The 22,099-nt window shown below is 53.6% G+C and overlaps 1 long non-coding RNA gene across 2 annotated transcripts in view; it reads left to right on the plus strand.

Annotated features, from left to right (window-relative positions):
- Window positions 1–19,847, plus strand: part of LOC103348129 (uncharacterized) — a 28,918-nt gene extending 9,071 nt beyond the window's left edge. For both annotated transcript variants that reach the window (XR_007919177.2, XR_007919178.2), the window contains one exon: window positions 15,085–19,847. This is a non-coding gene — a long non-coding RNA (uncharacterized lncRNA). The remainder of the gene's footprint in view (window positions 1–15,084) is intronic.
- Window positions 19,848–22,099: the final 2,252 nt, after the last annotated feature.

A 22,099-nucleotide genomic window follows, 5' to 3' on the forward strand; every position in this document is an offset into this window, starting at 1 on the left:
AGGCTGCTGGGCTTGTTAAATGGGGTCCCTGCCCTTGGCTCCCGGAAGCCACACAGCAGCCAAAGCCTTAGAGATCTGATGGTGCCGCTCCGTGACCCAAAGTCATGCCTGCAAGGCTTGGTGGACTGGCCCAGGGAGCAGAAAAAGTATGCTTTATGAATATTTAGAGTGTTTTACACGTTATACCCTTTCAGGGTGATTTACTTAGTGTTAACGTTTAGTTCCTTAGTGGTCACTGGATGTTGCCTTATTATTTGGCCCAAGAGTGGCTTTGTGGAGAGAATGAGCAACCCCTCCTGACTCAGATTCTGGTCTGCTGTGTGACCTTGGGGTGTCTATTTTGTGTTTTGGTGCCCTGTTTTCTCCACTGTCCAAAAATAATGATTTTGGGATCCTGAGCTGCAGTCTGTTTTTTTTTTTTTTTTTTAAGTTTATATTCTATGTACAAAATCACTGATCCTAAGCCACCAGAGTGGTTGTGAGATTGGCTGATGGGTGGAGACCCTCTGAGATAGGCTGTTCAGCTGTGGGGTCGGAAGTACGAGGCTCTCCTGTCTGGTGGGCCAGGCTGCTTGTTCTGCAGGCGAGAGAGGCAGGGTTGGGTAAAGTGTCCCTCAGAAGCTCACGTGTTGGAAATGTGGCCCCAGCACAGCAGTGCTGAGAGGTGGGATTTTGGGGAGGTCATTGGATCTCCAATCCATCCATGTCTTAATGATCAAATGGGTTATTGGGAGAATGGCTTTGTTACAGAAACAGCTCTCTCTGACTCACTTGCTCTGGCTCACCATGGATGCCCTCCACCATGTCCGGACCCAGCAGGAAAGGCCTTGTGCCATGACCTTGAACTTCCCAGCCTTTGGAACCATAAGTCAAAGAGAACTCTCTTCTTTATAAATTAGTCTGTGGTTTCAGTTACAGCAACAGAACACGGGCCAAGGTAGTTTTGGCTGAAGTGGGACTAGAACTCACAACACTTGGTTCCTCTGTGGGCAAACTGTGTTCACCTACAATAGCACCCCACGAGCTGTGCGATATTGCAGTGGGACAGACATTGGACCATCCTGCTCCAAGCTGCACCTCCCTGGGCAGGGCTGGGTATGGCCTGGTGCTGGGGAGGAGAGGGCATGGCAGGCAGGCAGGGGCAGAGAGGAGCGGGGCCCTTCTCAGACCATGCACTTCCCTGCTGCCTTGGCTGGGTGGTGCTGGTGTTGGCACGGTGCCATCCCTCAATTCAGTTGTGCATTATATTCATTTCCCTGTTCAAATTTTTTTAAAACAGTAGACCTGTATTACTCTGGTGATAATACTAGTTATGATCATTTAAGAATGTCCCACTAGCTTCAGTAGTATTGGGAAGACAGGCAATGAAATATATATGTGAGAGCCCTACTATCGGGCCCAAGGAAAATCCTAGATCAATAAGTAGGAATTCCAGAGAGAGAGTTGTCATCCTCACAGTGAAACAAGGGTGGCTGGCATGGGAGAAGAGAGGCAGCAATCGGCTCAGCAGAGCCATTTCCTCTCCCTTCTTGGGCTTTGTCTGGTCTTTCCTCCTGGCCTTGGCTTGGGTAGGGACCCTTGTCTGTTTAAGGCATCCGTGTGCAGTCCCTGGATGGGGGCCTGCGAGCCTTCAGAAGGGGAGGGGCTCCGGGTTTCTCATCTGCATGCTGCACCTGACTCCCTTGTCTTCATGGTGAGGGCCCTTGCTGCCCCTCCCCCGTGGAACTTGGTCAGTCACTCATGCGAGCATTTATTATGCACCTCTGCAGGCACAGATAGGCACCGTTAGTGGGATGAAAATGGTCACATACGTTCCTCTTCGCTCCTCATGGAGCTCAGAACTCAGGAGAGGAAAGGAAGTGTTTGAAGCAGTAAGTACAGAAGCAAGACAAGTGCCCGGATGGACAAGGGCGAGGTGAGACGGGGCCAGAGGAGGGCAGCTCCCTTCAGCTCAGCTTAGGAGCTTCTCGCCCACCTTGGGGGCTCATCATTGCTGGGGCGCAGCAGTGTTTCTTTATTGATTTATGAGGAGAGAGAGCGAGAGTAAGAGAGAGCGAGCGAGCGAGAGAGAGTGAGCTCCTATACTCTGGTTCATTCCCCAAATGGCTGCAATAACCAGGGTTGTGCCAAGCCAAAGCTAGGAACCAGGAACTCAATCCCAGTCTCCCATGTGAGTGGCAGGAACCCAATTATTTGAGCCATCACTACTGCCTCTTGGTCTGCATTGGCAGGCAGCTGGAGCTGGGAATCGAACCCGGGTACTTCAATAAGGGACCCGAGTATCCTAACGAGCACCGTAAGTACTGAGTCAAACATCGATTGATGGACTGATGGATATAGCTACTTGAGAGAAACAGAGACAGGGCGGTAACTTTAGCAGCTGGGCCTGCCTCTCGGTTTCCCTGTCCGGGCCCTTAGGTGAGTTATTTGTCCTTTTCCAAGCTTAGGCAAAGTCTCCCGTGGGAATAAAATGAGAAAGCGTTAGCTCCTGGTGAGGTTCAAGGCCCATGTGACTGCTTGGCAAGGGGGTAAGGTTGTCAACCGTTTTTACAAAAGAGAAAACCTGTGCAGAGATGTTTGAGGCTCCGCCTGAGGCTGCATGGGGAGGGGAGGCAGTTACAAATCCTTCTCTGAATTTTGACCTACAGCCTGCCTGCCCACCCCCGCCCCAGAGACGCCACAGGCAGTCGGACTGCTTTCCAGGTACCTCTTCAGCGACTCTCTTTTCTTTACTAAGTTTACGAATGCCTGGAAGCTTTGCAGTGTGGCTGGCGCTCCGGCAGCCTGGCCAGAACTCAGTGGTCTTCTCTGGGTTTCCATCACCCCCCACCCCACCAATGGATGCGCCCCCCACCCCATACCCTCGGTCCTTTTTTGGGGAATGTGTAGAAAAGGATCGGGAAGGTGGCTTTTCCTCGGGCTGTAGATGTTTACTGGGTCAGGCTGACAGATTGCAAAACGGGGATTGGGAAAGGGTGTGTAGGGGAAGGGCCCAGAATCTGGGGCTGGTGGCGGACCCCAGCAGACCTGCAGCCCACAGCCAAGGGTCCTACCCATCTCAGAGACGGATGATCCTTGGGTTCTTGACGTCTGAGTACTCTGTAGAGCCCACCGCCCTGGAGGTTGCAGGGGCTGAGGTTTTTGGAGCAATGCCCAGCTCCTGCTACTGCACTTCCTTGCCAGCTACCGTAGTGATGAGGCTGCTGGGTGCAGGGACTTTACCTGCACTCCTCTCTTGCTGCTGGCTCCCACATCCACCCAGGAGGAGGGCAGAATTGGCTCTCCAGGGACATCCCCAGCTCTCCGGCCCTCACATAGCTGCCAGCTAGGACTTGACTGCTTCCCTTCGGGCTGAGAGTTCATGGGAGATGTGGGATTCCTTGCCGATCAGGTCTCGGCAGGTTCACGTGTATTCCAGGAACCGAGACACTGGAATGGCTGACAATGGACGTGGACACAGGTGAAGCAGGGGGAGGGGCAGGAGAGAACCAGCTCAGAAATTGGAAGGCCGGGACCCTCACACGGGGCGGAGGACTTCAGTTGCCTCCAGCTGTGGCCAGAATTTCTGCTGAGTCTCTCTTGAGGGGGTCTTGGACAGAATCAGTGATGTGATTGGCAAAAGCCGAGGGTCTCAGTCCAGGCTCTGCCAATCACGAGCCCTAGGTCTGATGCCACACGTCCCTCAGGCGTACTCTGAGCTTCAGTGGTCTCTCCTGTGCAATGAGGGTTTTTTTTTTTTTTTTTTTTAACCTTGCTTGCGATGGCTGAGAACATGGATTCTCAAGCTAGACTGCCTGCTGCCTGCATTCAAGTCCAAACTTTGCCTCTTCCTCTTTGCGACCTTGAGCTGGTCAGGTAACCTGTCTCTTCTTAACCTCCCGAAGTGGGAATGGCAGTGGCACCCTCCTCCTGGGGCTATTGGCAGGGCTGAAATGAACCAGTGAGTGGCTTTGAGTTGCCATTGTCCTTAGTGAGATGCAAAAAAAAAAAAAAAAAAAAAAAAACGGCCCTTAGGGTTTTAATCTACCGTGAGAGGTGAGGTCTGTTTGCTGCACCTACCTGTTTGGGGGAATATTTGCCTTTTGGCAACAGGTAACCAGAACCCAGAACTGGTCAGACTGGCAGTGCCCTGCACACACACACACACACTACTCTGCCTGACCTCTGGTTTTAAATCTTCTAGCCATCAGCCATCAGACCAGACAGGGTGTGGGGAAATGTCCACAAACTGGCAGCTCCAGGGCCCCAGGAACTGGCCTGATTGAGCACTGGACTCAGAATCCAAAGACCTGGTTCTGATCTGAACTAGCTTTAGTCCCTGGGCAAAGTCCCGAGAGCCTTCTGAGCATCAAGCTGCCCTTTGCCACAGGGCAATCCGGGATTGTCATTAATCCACCGTGGGAGACAGCAGACGCAAACAGGTGTTGCAAACAGGAACTCTCGATGTATTCAAACTTGGGGAGCGGATTATCGTGGAGTGGAACTTCCAGCCCACGGGGCACCTGCCCGCCGGGAGACTGAGGCACTGCTTGTCCTCAGCAGGTGTCCAAGCCTGTGGAGGCCCAGGAAGACCTCACACGCTGGGACTTGGCAGGCGGATGACAGCCCAGGGGCACTGGAGGGTGCTGTGGTGTGACTGTGTCTTCCAGATTTCCGGTCTTGGAAACTTTATCCCCAAGTCCTAAGTTGATGAGGTTGGACAGGTGAGACCTTTGGGAGGTGATTGGGTCCCCGGGGCTCTGCCCTCGTGGACAGATAACCTAATCATGGCTTAATGGCTTAATGGATTAGCAGGTAAGTGTGGGAGTGGCTTCGCTACGAAGGCTGCTCTCCAGGCAGCTTGTCGGTTTCGCCGTGGGATGCTCTCCGCTGTGTTGTGATGCAGCCTCACCAGATGCCGGTGTCGTATTCTTGGACTTCCTTAGCCTGCAGAGCTGTCAGCTAAATAAGCTCGTGGTCTTCCTGGATCACTCGGTCTGTGCTGTTAAGTTACAGCCACAGAAATGGGACACGACAGGGGTGAGGCCACATTCCTGATGGGCCATCGGGACACTTGAGTTCTTACCTCTGCCTGCTCCATTCTCGTGTTCTGCGAGCAAGAGGATGGTGGCAGAAAGCAACACAGTGTGACTGGGTACAGCTCAACGGGCAACTGCATAGGAAGTCATTTTGCACGGAAATGACTACGCCATGGATACAGCACTGGCCAGGAGCTTTGGCTCCCCCATGGCTATGGGGCAGGCATGCTGTGTGACCTCAGACAAGTCCTCTTCCCACTCTGAGCCTGGGGCCGTATCAGTCACTGCCAGGCCTGGTACATTGAGTGTGTCAGCCTGTGGGGTGGGGGTAAGAGATGCAGATAGCTCACCCCATTGCAGACCAACTCGGAATGACTGGGGTGCACCACTGGGATGATTTCCAGCCCACCCAGTCATTGCCAATGGTCAAGCAGGGTTGGGGCTAGTTGGTCCCAATGTCCGGGAAAGTTCCTTCCAACTTGGGCTTGTTTGATTTCTAAAAAAGCTCATGGGATTTGACAGTCACAGGTGCCCCCAGTGCTGTTAAGAATGGGGGATTGTTGCCCAGCAACAGGGCCCCCGTTCTCGACTCTGGCTGTGTGTGTGTGTGTGTGTCAGAAGTACCTGGGGAGCTTCCAGAAAATATCCATGACAGTGCCCCACTCAAAGCTGGTGCATAGGCCTTTGGGAGGGAACACCCCTAATTTCCAACTCCATGGGTCATTCTAATGTGCAACTGGAGTTGGGAGCCATCAGTGTAAAAAGAGCCCTGCTCTTGGTCCCCTCTGTTCCCCTTGCAGGGTGCTTGTGGCTGCTGTGGGGTCAGCCTCCTCCCGCAGAACGTGGCTCTGAGAGAGGCAGATGGTTAGTGGCGAAGGACACAGACTTTTACCTCCTTAAGGGCTGTGTGATTTGGAATAAGTCTCTGACCCTCTCTGAGCCCCAGTTCCTCTGTTTGTAAGATGGGGCTGGCGACAGTTATCAACCCCAGGGAGCTGTGGAGGTTGAAGGTGGAAACACACACAGCAGGGCGTGGCGCATAGTCAGTACCCCACCATCTGAGAGTGGGGTCTGTGCCTTGTTCACTCCCAGACGCGGCTGGGAGATCTGGAAGCTCCAACAGAGACCGATCACATTGGCTCCAGAAGATCCTCTCCATCTCCCTGTAGCCTGCCTTGGTTTCCCCTGAAGCTCATTTGCTAAGCCTGCAGTTCTAAACCTCAGTTGTGGACCAGAATCTCAGGGAGAGCTTTCACAAATGCAGACCCCCCAGCCCCGCCCTCTCTGGCCTCCCCAGCCCCAATCACAGCTCTTATTCAGCAGGCTGTGGCTGGGGCCCAGGGACTTGGGATATGCCCCCTAAGTGACTTGACTGTCTAGCTGAGGCTGAGAAACATTGTACTCCATTTGTAACTCCTGGTGAGCCTGTCGGTTTACTTTGTATATACCTTTATTTACTTTGTGTACACACCTGTGCATCAGAGAAAAGTCATTTATGAACGTGTATTTGTGACGCAGGGAATAAAACTTTATCAAATTATTTTTTAATGATGGGGAGAGTTTTCTGTGGAGTCTTATATTCTCTTGTCTTGTGGCAGCTTGAAAAATGTATTTTTCAGTAACGTTCATCAAGAGGCAGAGTCTTGTTCCCTACTCTTTGACACAGGGCTGGTCCTGAGTTGCTCTGACCAGCAGGCTTTGCGGCTCTCATCTCCATCTCTCAGAACTCTTTGCTGAGACCGCTACAGAAGGGACTACTTACCAGGCTGGAGGATGAGAGGCCATGTGGAGGAGAATGGAGGTGGCCCAGCCAAGTCAACACACCCCCCACCAAACTCATGAGTGACACCATCTTGGACTGTCCACTCCAACTGCTCACCCACAAATGCCACCTCGTGAGTGAGCCCAGGCAAGACCAGCTGAGAAACTGTCAAGCCAATCAGCAGGATTGTGAGAAAGAACACATCAGTATTTCTTAAGCCGGTATGTTGGGTTTGTTACATAGCAAGGGATATCAGAGAAACACCATATCTCTCTCTTTCAACCCAGGGTCTGTATCAACAGGAAAGGTAACTAGGTAAAATGGGTAGAATTGGAGCAACACTAACCCCCCATCTGCCCTGGAGATGAAGCCCATGTCCCAGGTTAGCCTAAGATGTGAAGTAGCCCAGAGGTCCACATGGGGCTACTGAGGCTGGGGTGATACAGACTCTGTGTGGTCTGCAGTTATCCTGTAGGTGACCCAGGCTTTGGCCACCCCTGACATCCCTGCCTACATTCATGGTAACATCTATTCTGTGGCCCCGGGGCCTTGGGGAAACTTGGCGCAATCATGAATGAGTTAAATGCTCTCTGATTGTAAGCCAGAGAGCCTGTTTCCATTTTCAAAACTCCATGTGTCAGTGGCTCTAATGCAATGTCTAGCAATGTCTTGAGCAAGTGACCGGCAGGGGACATAGGATGCTGTTTACTCAAGATAGCCTCATCATGCAAAAGCAGCTTGCCTAACCAGGTTTGTAAGCAGTTGTTACGAGACCACCATTGCAACAGGGATTGCTCTGGGGGCTGGTCCCCAGAGGGGTTGGTCCCTTCAGGCCAAGTCTGGGGCCATCACCTTATTTCTGGAGCCCTTGGGACTTTGGTTCTCTGGAAAAGAGCAAAGCAAAAGCATAGTTGGGAAATCCCATCAGATATGGAGTGACCCTCGTAAGAAGTCTCCATGCGTCCCTCCTGGATCAGTGGAGGCTGTGGTGGCTCAGGACCCGTGGAGGGAGAAAACAGTGGGTGTCTGCTTGCTGAGTGCTGACCTGGGCTTTTGAAAGGCATGGTGGCTGGCGCCATGGCTCACGAGGCTAATCCTCTGCCTGTGGCACCGGCCCCCTGGGTTCTAGTCCCGGTTGTGGTGCTGAATTCTGTCCCAGTTGTCCCTCTTCCAGTCCAGCTCTCTGCTGTGGCCTGGGAGGGCAGTGGAGGATGGCCCAAGTGCTTGGGCCCTTCACCCGCATGGGAGACCAGGAGAAGCACCTGGCTCCTGGCTTTGGATTGGCGCAGCTCACGGGCCATAGCACACCAGCTGTAGGTAGTGGCCATTTGGGGGGTGAACCAATGGAAGGAAGACCATTCTCTCTGTCTCTCTCTTTCTCACTGTCTAACTCTGCCTGTCAAAAAAACAAAAAACAAAAAACAAAAAACAAAACAACAACAAAAAAAAGAAAGGCATGGTATGGGTAATGAGCCTTTGGGCTTGCGAGTGGGGCATAATTCTTTCTTCAGCAGTGAAACCATGGTGGATGGGGAACTACACGCCCTACCTACTCTCAGGGTTGGCCCTAATGGGTGTTTTCCAGAAGATCAAACTATTTTAGATCCTTCATCTTTTCTATCCCTTCCTCTCGGACAGGGTCTGAGTTACAGGCATTGCTACCAAATTCTCACAGCAATCTCACTGCATCCATTTTGTAGCCGGAGAAAGGGAGGATCAGAGAAGTTCAAGGTCTGACACAAGCTTCTAAGTCAGTGTGTCCCACAGACGTAGCAAGGGGTCCAGAGTGGGAACTGCGTACACAATGTGACATTTTCTGGCAGCCACATGTGTAAAGGAAAAGAAGAAACAGAATGTAAATTTCATCATATATATATTAAAGATTTATTTATTTATTTGAAAGTCAGAGTTACACAGAGAGAGGAGAGGCAGAGAGAGAAAGAGGAAGAGAGAGAGAGAGAGAGAGAGAGAGAGAGGTCGGTCTTCCTTCCGCTGGTTCGCTCCCTAATTGGCTGCAACAGCTGGAGCTGCGCTGAACTGAAGCCAGAAGCCAGGAGCTTCATCTAGGTCTCCCACGTGGGTGCAGGGGCCCAAGGACTTGGGCCATCTTCTACAGCTTTCCCAGGCCATAGCAGAGAGCTGGATCGGAAGTGGAGCAGCCAGGACTCGAACTGGCGTCCATATGGGATGCCAGCACCACAGGCGGCGGCTTTACCTGCTACACCACAGCACCGGCCCCTCATCATATATTTTAACTCAATATCTCCAAGACACTATCATCTTAGCACACAATCAACAGAAAGGTTGTTGGGTGGTTTTACATTTCCTTTTCAAGTTGGGTTCTTCAGGTCTGGGGTATGTTCTGCTCTTTTGCCATCTGGTGGCTGTGGGGTTGGCCAGCCCGATTCCAGCTCACCTCACTGCCTGCGCTCCTCTCCTCCTTACAGGTGTCTGGTTTCCCACCACAAGCATCTTATCATCTCCATTTCTCAAAGGAGGTCCTGGGCCAAGGCACTTGATTGCGCCTCTGCCGACTCTTCCACAAGGAAGCCAGCATTCTGCCCAGGTTTCCCTTAGACCCAGGGCCCAGGGAATATGGAGAAAGAACCCTGAACACCTACATGCCAGGAGCTTAGGACTCTTCCCCCACGGCCTGGCAGGGGCAAGCAGTGACGTCTGCACAATCCTAGAGACGCAGATGTGCAGACACATGGATGCTCAACAGAGCATGACCCACAGGGACAGACACGGGAGGCACAGCGCCCATGGGGGCACTTCTGAGCGTGTTCTTTGTGCTCCTGCACAAGCGTCCCTGTGTCACTGTACCTTTCCCATGAGCACGTGCCTGTCACTTTCTCTGTGTGGTTCCCGGGCACTTCTGCTTCCAGGCTATGGCAAACGGAGTTTGCATAGCTGAAGACAAGCTTCAGGCACCGCCCCCCCCCCCCACCACCACACACACACACCCCTTCAAGATCGTCTTATCAGATAGGTACTATTAAAATTGAAAAATTGTAGACAAGTAGGGGAAGAGAGAGAGAGAAAGAGGAGAGAGTGAGAGAGATCAGCGCTGGGGTGTAGTGGGTAAAGCCGTTGCCTGCCGTGCTGGCATCCCATATGGGTGCCAGTTCAAGACCTGGCTGCTCCACTTCCTATCCAGCTCTCTGCTATGGCCTGGGAAAGCAGAAGATGGCCCAAGTCCTTGGGCCCCTGCACCTGTGTGGAAGACCTGGAAGAAGCTCCTGGCTCCTGGCTTCAGATCTGATTCTTCAGATTAGCCCAGCTCCCGCTGTTGCAGTCATTTGGGGAGTGAACCAGAGGATGGAACATCTCTTTCTCTTTCTATCTCTCTGTGCCTCTGCCTTTCAAATAAACAAATATTTCTGCATTTCAAATAAATAAATAAATTTTAAGAGAGAGAGAAAGAAAGAGAGAGAGAGGAAGAGAGAGAATGTCCTACCTGCTTATTCACTTTCCAGATGCAATGGCTGGGACTGGGCCAGGCTGAATCTGGGAGGCAGGAACTCAATCCAAGTCTCCCAGGTGGGAGGCAGGGACCCGACTACCCGAGCCATCATCTGCTGCCTCACAGGGTCCATATGAGCAGGGAGCTGGAGGCAGGTATGGGCCCCAGGGTGCTCTGACATGGGGCGTGGCAGTCTCAAGCAACATCCCAACTGCTGGCCAAATGCCTGCCCCAAGGTATGGATGGTTATTGCCCCAGTTTTGCCAAGAGGAGGTGAATGCCTTTGGCAAGGTCGAGCAGCTCCGTCCTGTCTTGTGCTGGCCTGGGTCTGGACCCGCTGCTGAGTTCTCAGCCAGGGCAGAGCTGGAAGTACAGATGGGGGGGTGGGCTCCTCCCCGGGAGCGAGAGGGGAGAGGAGTCTGCAGGTGGGACCATGCTGTAGGGCGGTGGGTGCAACATCTGGAGAGACAGATGCATAATTGCGAGAGGTTGGCAGCCTTGGCACGGAGAGGGCTCTGTCCCAGCGTCTGGGCTCCTTCTCCATCCCCTCTGCTCCGCATCCAAGTGAGGCGGCCGGTCCAGGCACTCCAAGGCCCTGGCTCGTCCCGATTAGCTCGTCCCTGGGTGGAGGATGTTCCCTGAGTGTCTTTTTTGGCCCCCGGGGGCATTGCCCAACACTGTGTTTGCCACATGGTCGTCCTGTCCCAGGGTTTTGAAATGAAGTGCGTAAAGAGAAGGCAGAGGTTTTGTTGTGTTGTTGTTTTTTTCCAGAGAGCAGTTTCTCTGCTCCATGGGGGGGGGGGGGGCAGGGATGTGGGACTTCTGAGAGAGACATGTGTCCTAACTTCAAAAAGAGGAGGGAGAGCTGACACTAGGTGGCTTTGGGGAGAAGTGACTGCCCAATGGCAGGGTTAGGCAGCTTGGGGACCGCGGAGGGAGGGGAGCCGCTTCAGGAGATCCGGTCACAGAACCAAGGCTGCAGCCCCCTGTGGGCCAAGCCATTAGGTTTGGGGACGGGTCCATGTAGTGGCTCCTGGGGCTTGGGGGAGACGTGAGGAGTGAGAGAGTGACCGTGAGGCCCAGTGGTATTAAACACTGACGCTAAGTTGGGGCATGGTGGCCGTGTGTGTTTTGGGTGGGGTGTAACGAGAGGATTTGAGTAGTGCATTTAGAGTGTGTCCAGGTGCCGGCACGGTGGCATAGCAGGTAAAGCTGCTGCCTGCCTTGCCAACATCCCATATGGGCGCTGGTTCAAGTCCTGGCTGCTCCACTTCTGATCCAGCTCTTTGTTATGGCCCGGGAAAACTGTAGAAGATGGCCCAAGTCCTTGGGCCCCTGCACCTGCGTGGGGGACCTGGTAGAAGCTCCTAGCTCCTGGCTTCAGATTGGTGCAGCTCTGGCTGTTGCGGCCATTTGGGGAGTGAACCAGCAAATGGAAGACCTCTCTCTCTCTCTCTGCCTCTCCTTCTCTCTCTGTGTAACTCTGACTTTCAAATAAATAAATAAATAAATAAATAAATCTTTTTAAAGGAGTGTGTCCAGTAGCAAGTGATGGAAAACCCAACCCGTGGCAGTTTAAATGAGGAGGGGTTCTTTTTTCCACAAAGCAAGAAGTCTTCTACTGCCTTCCCAGGTGCAATTGCAGGGAGCTGGATCGGAAGTGGAGCAGCTGGGACTTGAACCATCACTCTGATGTGGTTGCCGGTGTCACAAGCGGCGGTGCAACCCGCTGCAGCTCAGTGCCATCCCCTGCCGTCTTTAGGACACATCACTTAACGGGCTTTCTCCTGTGATGTAGACAGAACACCCACCTTGTGAGGCGGTGGCTGTGAGGCTCAAATGCGAGGGGCGTGGCCCAGGAGCCCAGGGAGAGCAGTGGGGCCCTGGCCAGCTGGTGGCGGCAGCAATGGCAGCCACAGCCCTGTCCCCTGTGTCTGCCATGGACTGGCCCTGGGCCAGCCGCCCAGCAAGGGACATCAGCCTCTAGTTCCTTTCTGGAAGTTCACAGCCCAGCAGCCAGCAAACGTCCCTTGGGTGCATGGAACGGAGGAAGGGACATTCAAAATAGGAAGGCTTATGGGTGGGGAGAGGGACTTGCGTTTTCTTTTTTCCAAAAAGAAAAGAAATGCTTCATGTCACGTGTTTGTGTTTTTCCCGTCAAAAGGAGAAAGGAGGGGGAAGAGTGAATGCGGCTTCCTTTCAAGAGAACATGTTGGCCGGCGCCGTGGCTCACTAGGCTAATCCTCCGCCTTGCGGCACCGGCACACCGGGTTCTAGTCCCGGTCAGGGCGCCGGATTCTGTCCAGGTTGCCCCTCTTCCACGCCAGCTCTCTGCTGTGGCCCGGGAGTGCAATGGAGGATGGCCCAAGTGCTTGGGCCCTGCACCCCATGGGATACCAGGAGAAGCACCTGGCTGCTGCCTTCGGATCAGTGCGGTGCGCTGGCCGCAGCGCACTGGCCGCGGCGGCCATTGGAGGGTGAACCAATGGCAAAGGAAGACCTTTCTCTCTGTCTCTCTCTCTCTCACTGTCCACTCTGCCTGTCAAAAATTAAAAAAGAAAAAAAAAAAGAGAACATGTCAGTGACTAAACAGGAGCACAAGGCCCCTCACCTTGGTCCCCGAGAGTGGCCTGAGCGTAAATGCAGTTTCCGCACATCCAGTGATTCGCTAATTCATGGTTGATATTTAACAAAGGCAGGAGCTACATCTGTGGGTGCAATGAATAATACCCCACCACTGTGGTTTGCTGTGAGCCCCTGTATGGTCCTGCTTGGTGAGTCTGCACGCCTACAGAACCCAAGTCCCCTCTAAATGCTGATGGGTAGGCAGTGTGTGTGGCCGGTGGGAGCAATCAGAGAAGGCTTCCTGGAGGAGGTGAACTTTGTGGCACATTTTAGGAAGCAGGGATCCATGGAGAGAAGCAAGGCCTCGAAGGGCTGGAAATACACTTGCGAAGGCTCAGGTGCAGAAGCCCCACGAGAGCAGCCTGGGGAGGCAAGGCCCGGGGCTACTCAGGCTCTGGAACTCTCGGGGGTCGGGGTGGAGGGAGGCAGTGCCCATCAGGTGGGAATGAGTCCCAAGGGATTCAGAGGATGGAGGGGGGGGAGGAAGGGTGCTGCTGTGGCCTTGGCCCCGTCTGGAACCCCTGCTGAGAAACTGGAGGTCCACCCAGGTCCCGTCCCACCAGAGGCCCCAGTCCCAATTAATTTTTTTAATATTTATTTATTTATGTGAAAGGCAGTGTGGGGCAGGAGTGGAGGAGGGAGAAAGAGAGGTCTTCCATCTGCTGGTTCACTCCCCAAATGTCCATGAAGGCAAGAGCTGGGCCAAGCCAACACCAGAAGTGAGGAGCTTCTTCTGGGTCTCCCAGAAGCACTTGGGTGCTTGGGCCCCCGCCATCCACCCGTATGTGGTAGCCATGTGGAAGACCTGTGTGGAGTTCAAGGTTCCTGTCTTTGGCCTGGCCCAGACCTGGCTGTTGTGGTCATTTGGAAAGTGAACCTGGGGCCAGTGCTATGGTATAAAAGGCTAAGCCTCCGCCTGTGGCGCCTGCATACCATGTGGGCTCTGGGTCACATCCCGGCTGCTTCTCTTCCGATCCAGCTCTCTGTTATATCCTGGGAAAGCAGTGGAAGATGGCCCAAGTGCTTAGGCCCCTGCATCTGAATGGGAGGCCCAGAAAAACTCCTGGCACCTGGCTTTGGATTAGCCCAACTCCGGCCGTTATGGCCATTTGGTGATTGAACCAATGGATGGAAGACTTTCTTTCTATTTCTCTCTCTCTGTGTCTGTAAATCTACTTCTCAAATAAATAAATAAAATCCTTAAAAACAAAAGTGAACCAGTATGTGAAAGAAAGATCCACCTGTCTCTCTCTCTCCCTCTCTCTCTTTTTCTCTGTCACTCTGCCTTTCAAATGAATGGATAAATAAATCTTTAAAAAGGAAAGCGAATTGCAAAGTGCAGAGCTGGGATTTGAACCCAGTCTGAGCTGAGAGAGTGTAGTCTTCATTGTGTTGTGCTTGCTCGGCTTGGGCATTGTTCGCATTCTGGGCTGTGTGTGGTTTTGCTGTGGCAAAGGCTTAGCAGCACCCCTCGCCTCTGCCTGCGAAATGCCAGGGGGCTGCCTCCCCCCCAGGGTTGTGACAACCAACCGGATAGGTGGCAAACACAGCCTGGGACACTGGCAGGTGTCCTCTGGGGGAACAAACCCCTGAGGCTGAGAAACACTGTCACACCACAGAGAACAGGGGCCATGCTGCCTGCTTCTTTGGTACCCTTTGCAGGGTGCCCCTGGCAGCGTAGATGGCGGGTGTCACTCTGTGTGACTGCCTGCTGTCATTCTCTGGGTTTGCACTTGACCCCGAGATAGGCCCAGGCTGTGGAAGATGCACTAGAGTGAGGATTCACGCCTACAGTCTCTGCAGCGCTCACGGCTTGATTCAGCCCCTGGGCGGCTGCAGCATCGCCAGGCACTTTCTCCAAGAATTGGGGACTTCCGTGCCTCTCGGCACACCTATATGTATTTAGGGAACTCACACTTCACTGGGTAAGGCCCGCTGCTGCTGGTACAACCAGCAGTGCTGTGCGAATCAGGAAGCCACCCCCTTTTCCAGCCCTGTTCTAGGCGCAGTCTTGCTGGGCAGCACACACCGGTTCCTGTCTTCCCTCAGCATCTTAGATAGCGCCGAGTCCACAGCCTGCACGACCATTCACAGCAGCCCTGGGTTGGAAAGTTTTGCTGCCTCTGCTTGAGGACCTGGATAACTGAAGTCCAGGGATAAAGCCTGCACGTGCTTTGAGACTGAAGACTTGACCCTTGCTTTCCCTCCCCCAGTTCCGCTCTGGACTTGACACATTTATTCCTGCGGCAAACAGAGTAAGCCTGTCGGTTGTGCAAGCGCAGTTTCCGGAGCTTTGGTTTGGAGCCTCAGAAATGCGGGAGTGCAGATCTCCGCGTCCGGCTCGGGAATGCTCTCAGAGGACCTGTGAGATCCGAGGACTTTCTTCACATCCTCAAACCCAAACAGCACATTGCAAAACACTGAATACAGAAGCAGATGCAAAAGTCCACCTGGCTTTTCGCAAGCCCCGCATTCAGACTTGCAAAGCGAAAACAATCTCATCCTTCTCACTTGTTTTCGGTTTTAGAACACAGGGAGATTCCTCTTGCCCAGATACCATTGCTGGTCACGGGCAGTGGGTTTACCACTGCTATTTTAGGGGAAACAATAAAGACCAAAGATTTATTTATTATTGTTTAAGATTTATTGATTTATTTGAAAGTCAGGGTGACAGAGATGAGAAAGAGAGAGAGAGAGAGAGAGAGAGAGAGAGAGCGCGCGCGCGAGAGCTTCCATCTATTGGTTCTTTTCTCAAATGGCCGTAATAACCATGTCTGGGCCAAGTGAAAGCCAGGGGCCAAGGACTCCATCCGAGTCTCCAACGTGGGTGGCAGGGGCCCAAGCACTTGGGCCATCTTCTGTTGTCTTAGAATCAGCGGGGAGCTGGATCATAAGTAGAACATCTGAGACTGGAACTGGCGCCCACATGGGATGCTGGCATTGTAGACAGCATATTAACTGGCTGCTCCATGACACTGGCCCCGGGATTAAAATGATCTTATTTTTCAAGTCTGATACAGCAAATATCAAATCGTGTCAGGAGCAGTCCACAAATATGAGAGCATGTTAGGGGCTTCCATAGCTTCTAAGGGTAACCAGTTCCCAGCCCCTAAGGTTGGAGAACTGCTCCTGTAGCGGCAGCGCCCTGGGCTTGGAGAGCAACTGGCTTTCCCTCCAGCGCCAGCCCTGTTCCTTGGCAGCTGGTTGAGCACCTCCGGAAAGTTTCTAGATTTTTCTGAGCCTCAGTGTTTCTCATCTGTACAATGGGAGCCGTGTGGGGCGTGAGCATTTCAGCTGCTGCCTAGACCCAGGTTCTGTTGGAGGGGACCCCGGGGTGGCTTCAAGGGGTTTGTGTTCTGGGGCTGGTCACAGGGGTGGGGCTCTGAGCATGTCTCCTGCCGCCCCCGCAAGGTAAATATGTGCGGATTGGGAAAGTTGGTCAAAGGAATGGAATTCAGTTTGTGAAATAGCTTCAAAGGGGAATTGGAGGCAATGATTCTGCTTTGATTATTTTGATCGTAACCACTTTAAAGTTTTGTAAAGCTCTGTTTACTCTCTCCTCTCTCTCTCTTAGAGGGGCCTTCTCAGGGTGCAAATGAGCTGGCCCTTGCTGGAGTCTACTCAGGTAGATGCCAGCCGTGCCGGGGTGTGCTGCCCTGGGCCTGGCTTTGGAGAAGTACACAGGTGCAGGTGAGCTCCGCCTGCTATGGGGTGCAAGGCTGACCGGGGTGGCTGTGGAGGGGCTTGGTCACCAGGTTCGCCATCCCAGGCCTGGAGAAGGTGCTTCCCTCAGCCTGTCACGAGGCCTGCGATTTCTTCCATGGCTGAGGTTCTTGTTTACCGGGAAACTTCTAGAAGATAAAAGAGCCGCTTGCTAGGACAGGCGTTGCAGATCAGAGCAGCAGGGTGAAGCCGCCGCCTACCACACGGGCGTCCCATATCGAAGCGTCCCAGCTGCTCCACTTCTGATCCAGGTCGCTGTGAATTCGCCTGAGGTGGCAACGGAGGATGGTCCCTGTCACGCACATGGGAGACCAGGGTGGAGTTCTTGGCTTCTAGCTTTGGCTTGGCGCAGACCTGGCTGTTGAGGCCACTTGGGAAGAGAACCAGCAGATGGACAGTCGGTCTGTCTGTCTGTCTCCCTCTCTCCCTCTGCCTTTCAAATGTAGATAAATAAATTAGCAAATATTTACAAACATGCAGTAACGTGTTACCAACCATCCACATTCATGGTGAAGTGCTCCTCTTGGTAACAGAAAGCAGGGGAGAGAACAGACCAGTTTTGAATGTTGCGGTTCTCACTGAGCGTCAATTTCTTTGCTCCCTCCCCTTGGGAGCTGCTGGGAGTCACCCCTTGTGCTAGGACCAACCCTGGAGCTGATGAGCTGATGAGGGCTTTAGGTCTGAGCATCAGCTCTCTCTGTCCCTCAGCCTCTGAAACCAGATCTTTGCTTTATTTGTCCCAATTCTGGGTCCAAGTCTTTTATGACCCCAGATAACTCAGCCCTGCTTGGCTAAATACCGAGAAAAACCAAACTGGAAATTTGTGTTGCAATATTTAGGAGCTTGGCTGGACCATGAGGTCCTTGTACTGATCTTGAAGACACTGTTGTCCTTCTAATGAATTTTTGGTTGTTTAGCTCAGAGCTGTCACTGAGGGCTTAGGCAGAATAAGGTCACGCCAATGCCCCACGTCCACATCCTAACCACTGGGACCTGTGGATACGCTACCTCTCGTGGCAAAAAAGAGGACTCTGATGGTGGAATCAAGTTAATTATTTTACGATGAGAGTCCCCAGGATTATCTGGGTGGCCCCAGTGTAATCGCTCCAGTTCTTATGAGACAGAGGCAGAGACAGAGCCCTAGTGGCGGACACAGATGTTGGACTGATGTGATTGCTGGCAATGAAGACGGAGGAAGGGGCCGTGGGCCAAGAAATGCAGGTGGCTTCTAGAAGCTGGAAAAGACGAGGAAACCGACTGTCCCCTGGAGCCTCTAGGAATGAAATTCTGCTGAGCCCGCGACTTCAGTGCAGCGAGATCCCTGTTGGGTTTCTGACCTCCAGAATTCTGCTACTGCATCCATGTACGTCTGAGTCACTGGGTTTGCAGGAACTCACCATGGCGGCCGTAGCAAATGCAGACAGCTGGAAGAGGAGCTATCAGAAGCAGACCAGTGGTGGGTGAATAACTCGAAGGGCACTGGGAGGGCTCCCGGTGTAGATACAGCAGGGACTATCCCCCCTGGAGCCTGCAGGCGGCAGGGGCCCAGTGCCTCTGCTGAGTAGGGTGGCGTGGGGTGGTCAGTGCTAGGTGAAAGCTGCGGATCAAGGGCAGAGAAGGAAGACGCTGTTTCTGCTCCATGGGCTCACAGGAGGACTCAGCTCCCGGGAGCATCGGAGTCAGTGCTGGAGGGAAGACACAAGGTTCCCACAGACGAGATGGGCAGAGGGAATTGTGCAAAGAGAGGCAGAGAGGTGGCAAAGTTCAACCCCCATCCAGAACCTGGGAGTGAGCTAGGACTGGAGCCAGGGAGGGGTCAGGATGCTCATGGTTATGAGCCACAGCAAACCTCAACCCACTTCGTGCTGCGAGGGATCCCCAAGGTGGGTGCTTCCGGGCTGGCCAGAGCACGGGCTCAACAGTCTTGCCGGGGACTCTGGTTCTGCTGCCCTGACCTCACAGGCTGCGCCTTGGCGGTGTCCCCAGGAGGGCTGCTGATCAGATGTGACAGTGTCTAGCAGAGGGTGAGGCACTGGGACTTCGCAGGAACCACTAGTTGTCAGCAGAGATCTCTTTTCTAGAAGTTTCTACTCATGTCATCTCCGCATGTCGCCAGGGCCTGAACTGGGTCCGTCGCTATTGGCAAGGGGAGTGTTCCCCAGAGAAGCAGTGTATGGAAGACTAAGGTGTCAAGTGCCGTTGGGGTCTGTCTGGGTGTGGGGGAGATGCAGAGCTGGTGGAGGTGAGTTGGGGCGGGAGGACTTGCACATCAAAGTTAATGTCCTTGGACTTGGGGCGCCCTGGGGAGGGACTTGAGAGCAAGAGTGTGAGCTGGTCAGAGCCGAGCTCTTTGCAGAGGTAAGAACCCCAGCCCAGTGTGGAGTGGAGAGGGGAGTTCCTGGAGGCTGGGACACCACATGGGTGGTAGGTGTGCTACCTGAGCAAGAGGGCAGTGGGGACGGGAGGGTGAGGACGGAAGTGAGAAGCACCATGGGTAGTAGATGGGCTGCTGGTGGGGGGGGGCACTGTTCCCTCTTCCCCCAGGGCTGATCCATTGCTGAGCCGTCCCAGCACTCCTCTGCCCACCCCCTTTTCACAGCTGACTCTGCTTCATGCCCCCTGTCCCCGCCCAGACTCACTGTCCTGTTCCCTCCACCGGCCTCCCCGCTCCTGACTCCCTGCCAGCCAAGGTGTCTCACCACGGGTGCCGTCGGCAGTGTGAGACAGGTGATTCCCTGTGGTGGGGCCCCTCCTGTGCACTGTGGGGAGCTTAGCAGCATCCCAGGTGAGTGTGATAACCAGCTGTGGCTGCCCACGTGACCACATGATGTTCCCTGGGCACAGAACCAACCCTGCCCAGAACCGCCGCTCAGGTCCTGTCTTCCCACCTCGCCTCCTTGTGTAAAGTGGTGAGCGTGAGAAAGCCCCTCCCTGCCTCCCGTCGGGAGCCTCCCAGGGGTTTCTGCAAACCTCTGCGGAGACCCCCAGCTCCTGCTGCGTCCCTCAAGCCCACCGCCCACCAGGGACACCCCTGGGACTCCCCTCTGCCCCTCCCACAGGTGGTTGCTTCTGCTTGAAGTGTCCTTCTACTTCTTAGCCTGGCTTACTCCCGAGTTCTCCTCCGATTTTAGATCCAATGGGACTTCTTCCAGGAAGCCTTCCGTGATGTCCTCAAGTCCAGGTCGGGTCCCGAGTTACACAGCACTCCCAAACACTACCTTCTGTTCTTGGACTGAGGGGTTGTGCATGAAAATGAATGAGTGGGGTCGCACTGTGGTGTAGAAGGTGAAGCTGCCGCCTGCAGTGCTGGCGTCCCATATGGGCTGCTCCACTTCTGATCCAGCCCCCCTGCTAGTGCACCTGGGAGAGCAGTAGAAGATGGCCCAAGTGCTGGGGACCCTGCACCCCTGTGGGAGACCTGGAAGAAGCTCCTGGCTTTGGCTTGGCCAAGCCAGGCTGTTACGCCACTGGGGAGTGAATCAGTGGATAGAAGACTCTCTCTCTTCCTCTCACTCTCTCTATATATCTGCCTTTCAAATAAATTAGGAAAAAAAAAAAAAAAAGGAAAAAGGAAAAGAAAATGAACGGAGCCAGCAGTGTGTCAGGTGGGTTTCCTGTGTCCCAGGGTCATCCTCCGTGACAACCACAAGTTACCCCTGAGCCCTCCCAAGAGGACCCCGCTAATGCGGGTGTTGGTCCAGCTGGGAACACCTCTTCTAAAGGGCCCTCTTGGCTACAGCATAGAAGAGCCAGAAAACTCAGCTCTGTTGACTTCCTGCTGTGTGGCTTTGGGCAACTCACCTCACCTCTCTGAGCCGTGGGCTTTTTTTTTTTTTTTTAATAATCTATAAACAGGCACCCACGATTGATAAAATGAGGTCTGTATTGCAGACAGCTTGGCTGACAGCTGTGTATATAAAAACCTGACGCACAGGAGAGCCCACAGGTGAAAGCCTGGAAGCTATCATCGCTCCTGAAGTCTTCCTTGGGGGTGGGGGTCTTCCTAGCCCCGCCCCAGCCCAGGGGCTGGGTGGGGGTGGGCTAGGGAGAGGTTTGCTGGGACCCTAAACTCTTACTCATCCTGACAGCCCCAGGCCCTGCTGCGGGAGTCACAGGACCTCACCCCAGGTGGTTAGAGACAGCTGGCTGGGAGTGGTTGGGTTTTTTCACAATCACAGGTTCCTGAAAGTCACCCTCAGCTCTGGGCTGGGTGCAGGCCAAGGGGGAAACACAGAAACAGGAAGGGACTTCCTGTTAGAAAGCAGAGGACTGGGAGGGGGGCCTGTGCACTCAGTGCCCAGAACTGCAGGCCCCGTGCAGGGGCGGGGGCGGGGGGCCGGCTGCCGCACCCTCCCATGGCCGGGTCTGGCCGGGTTTGCCTGGGCCGGCCTGCAGGCCACCTTGATCTGCCTTTCCTGGTTCCATCCGGCTCCGGGCACGGCTTCCCATCTGATTGGGCCTTGCTCGCTGTGTCTCTTATGCCCCACACTGCCTGCTTGTGAGCCAGCTTAGGAAAGAAGGAAGGAAGCCGAGGGCCTCCTTTTCGGAGAGGCCCAGCTCCACACAATGGCTCCTTCTAGCTCCCGGTGGCTCCAGGAATGAGAGGCCTTCCAGGCTACACAACCTCCTCCCCACGCCCATCCCCTGGAGCCCTGGGCTGGCCTTTGGTCCCTTTCTAGGGAGGTAACATTTTTTTTTTTTTAAACATACAGTATTAGTATTATTTATTTATTTATTTTTTTATCTTTTATTTAATGAATATAAATTTCCAAAGTACGACTCATGGGTTACAATGGCTTCCCCTCCCATACCGTCCCTCCCACCAACAACCCTCCCCTTTCCCACTCCCTCTCCCCTTCCATTCACATCAAGATTCATTTTCGATTATCTTAATATACAGAAGATCAGCTTAGTATACCTTAAGTAAGTATTTCAACAGTTTGCTCTCTAGGGAGGTAACATTAAAACTATCGGACAACCAGCTTGCCATGCGCCATCCCGGAGGACACACACCTGCCACACCCCACCCAAGTCTTCACCCTGCTGTCACTTCCTTCCGGAAGACCCAGGACCCATCTGCTCATGTCTTTTGCAGCTGTCTGTCAGTGCTGGGGTCTTCAGCAGGTGTCAGCACCCTCCCAAACCTCAGTTTCTGAGGCTGTGACATGGAAGTGCGACACTCGCATCACTGCTCAGGTTGGTGCAGGTGGGCGGTTCCTCTCCCTGCGCCCCGCATAGCACAGGCTGACACTGCCTGCAACCGTGAGTCCCAGTTTGCCTGGGACTGCCTCCTTCATGCCTGTTGTCTTAGTGTAACTATTAAAAAAAAAAAAAAAAGATTTACTTATTTACTGGAAAGATGGAATGGTGGGGGGTAGGAGAGAGAGAGAGAGAGAAAGTTTCCATATGCTGGTTCACTCTCCCTAAATGGTCTCAACAGCAAGTTGAAGACCATTCTGGCTGAAGCCTGAAGCCAGAAGCCAGGAACTCTACCTGGTCTCCCAC

The sequence above is a fragment of the Oryctolagus cuniculus genome, chromosome 6 (assembly GCF_964237555.1).
Source record: "Oryctolagus cuniculus chromosome 6, mOryCun1.1, whole genome shotgun sequence".
NCBI classification, from domain to species: Eukaryota; Metazoa; Chordata; class Mammalia; order Lagomorpha; family Leporidae; genus Oryctolagus; species Oryctolagus cuniculus.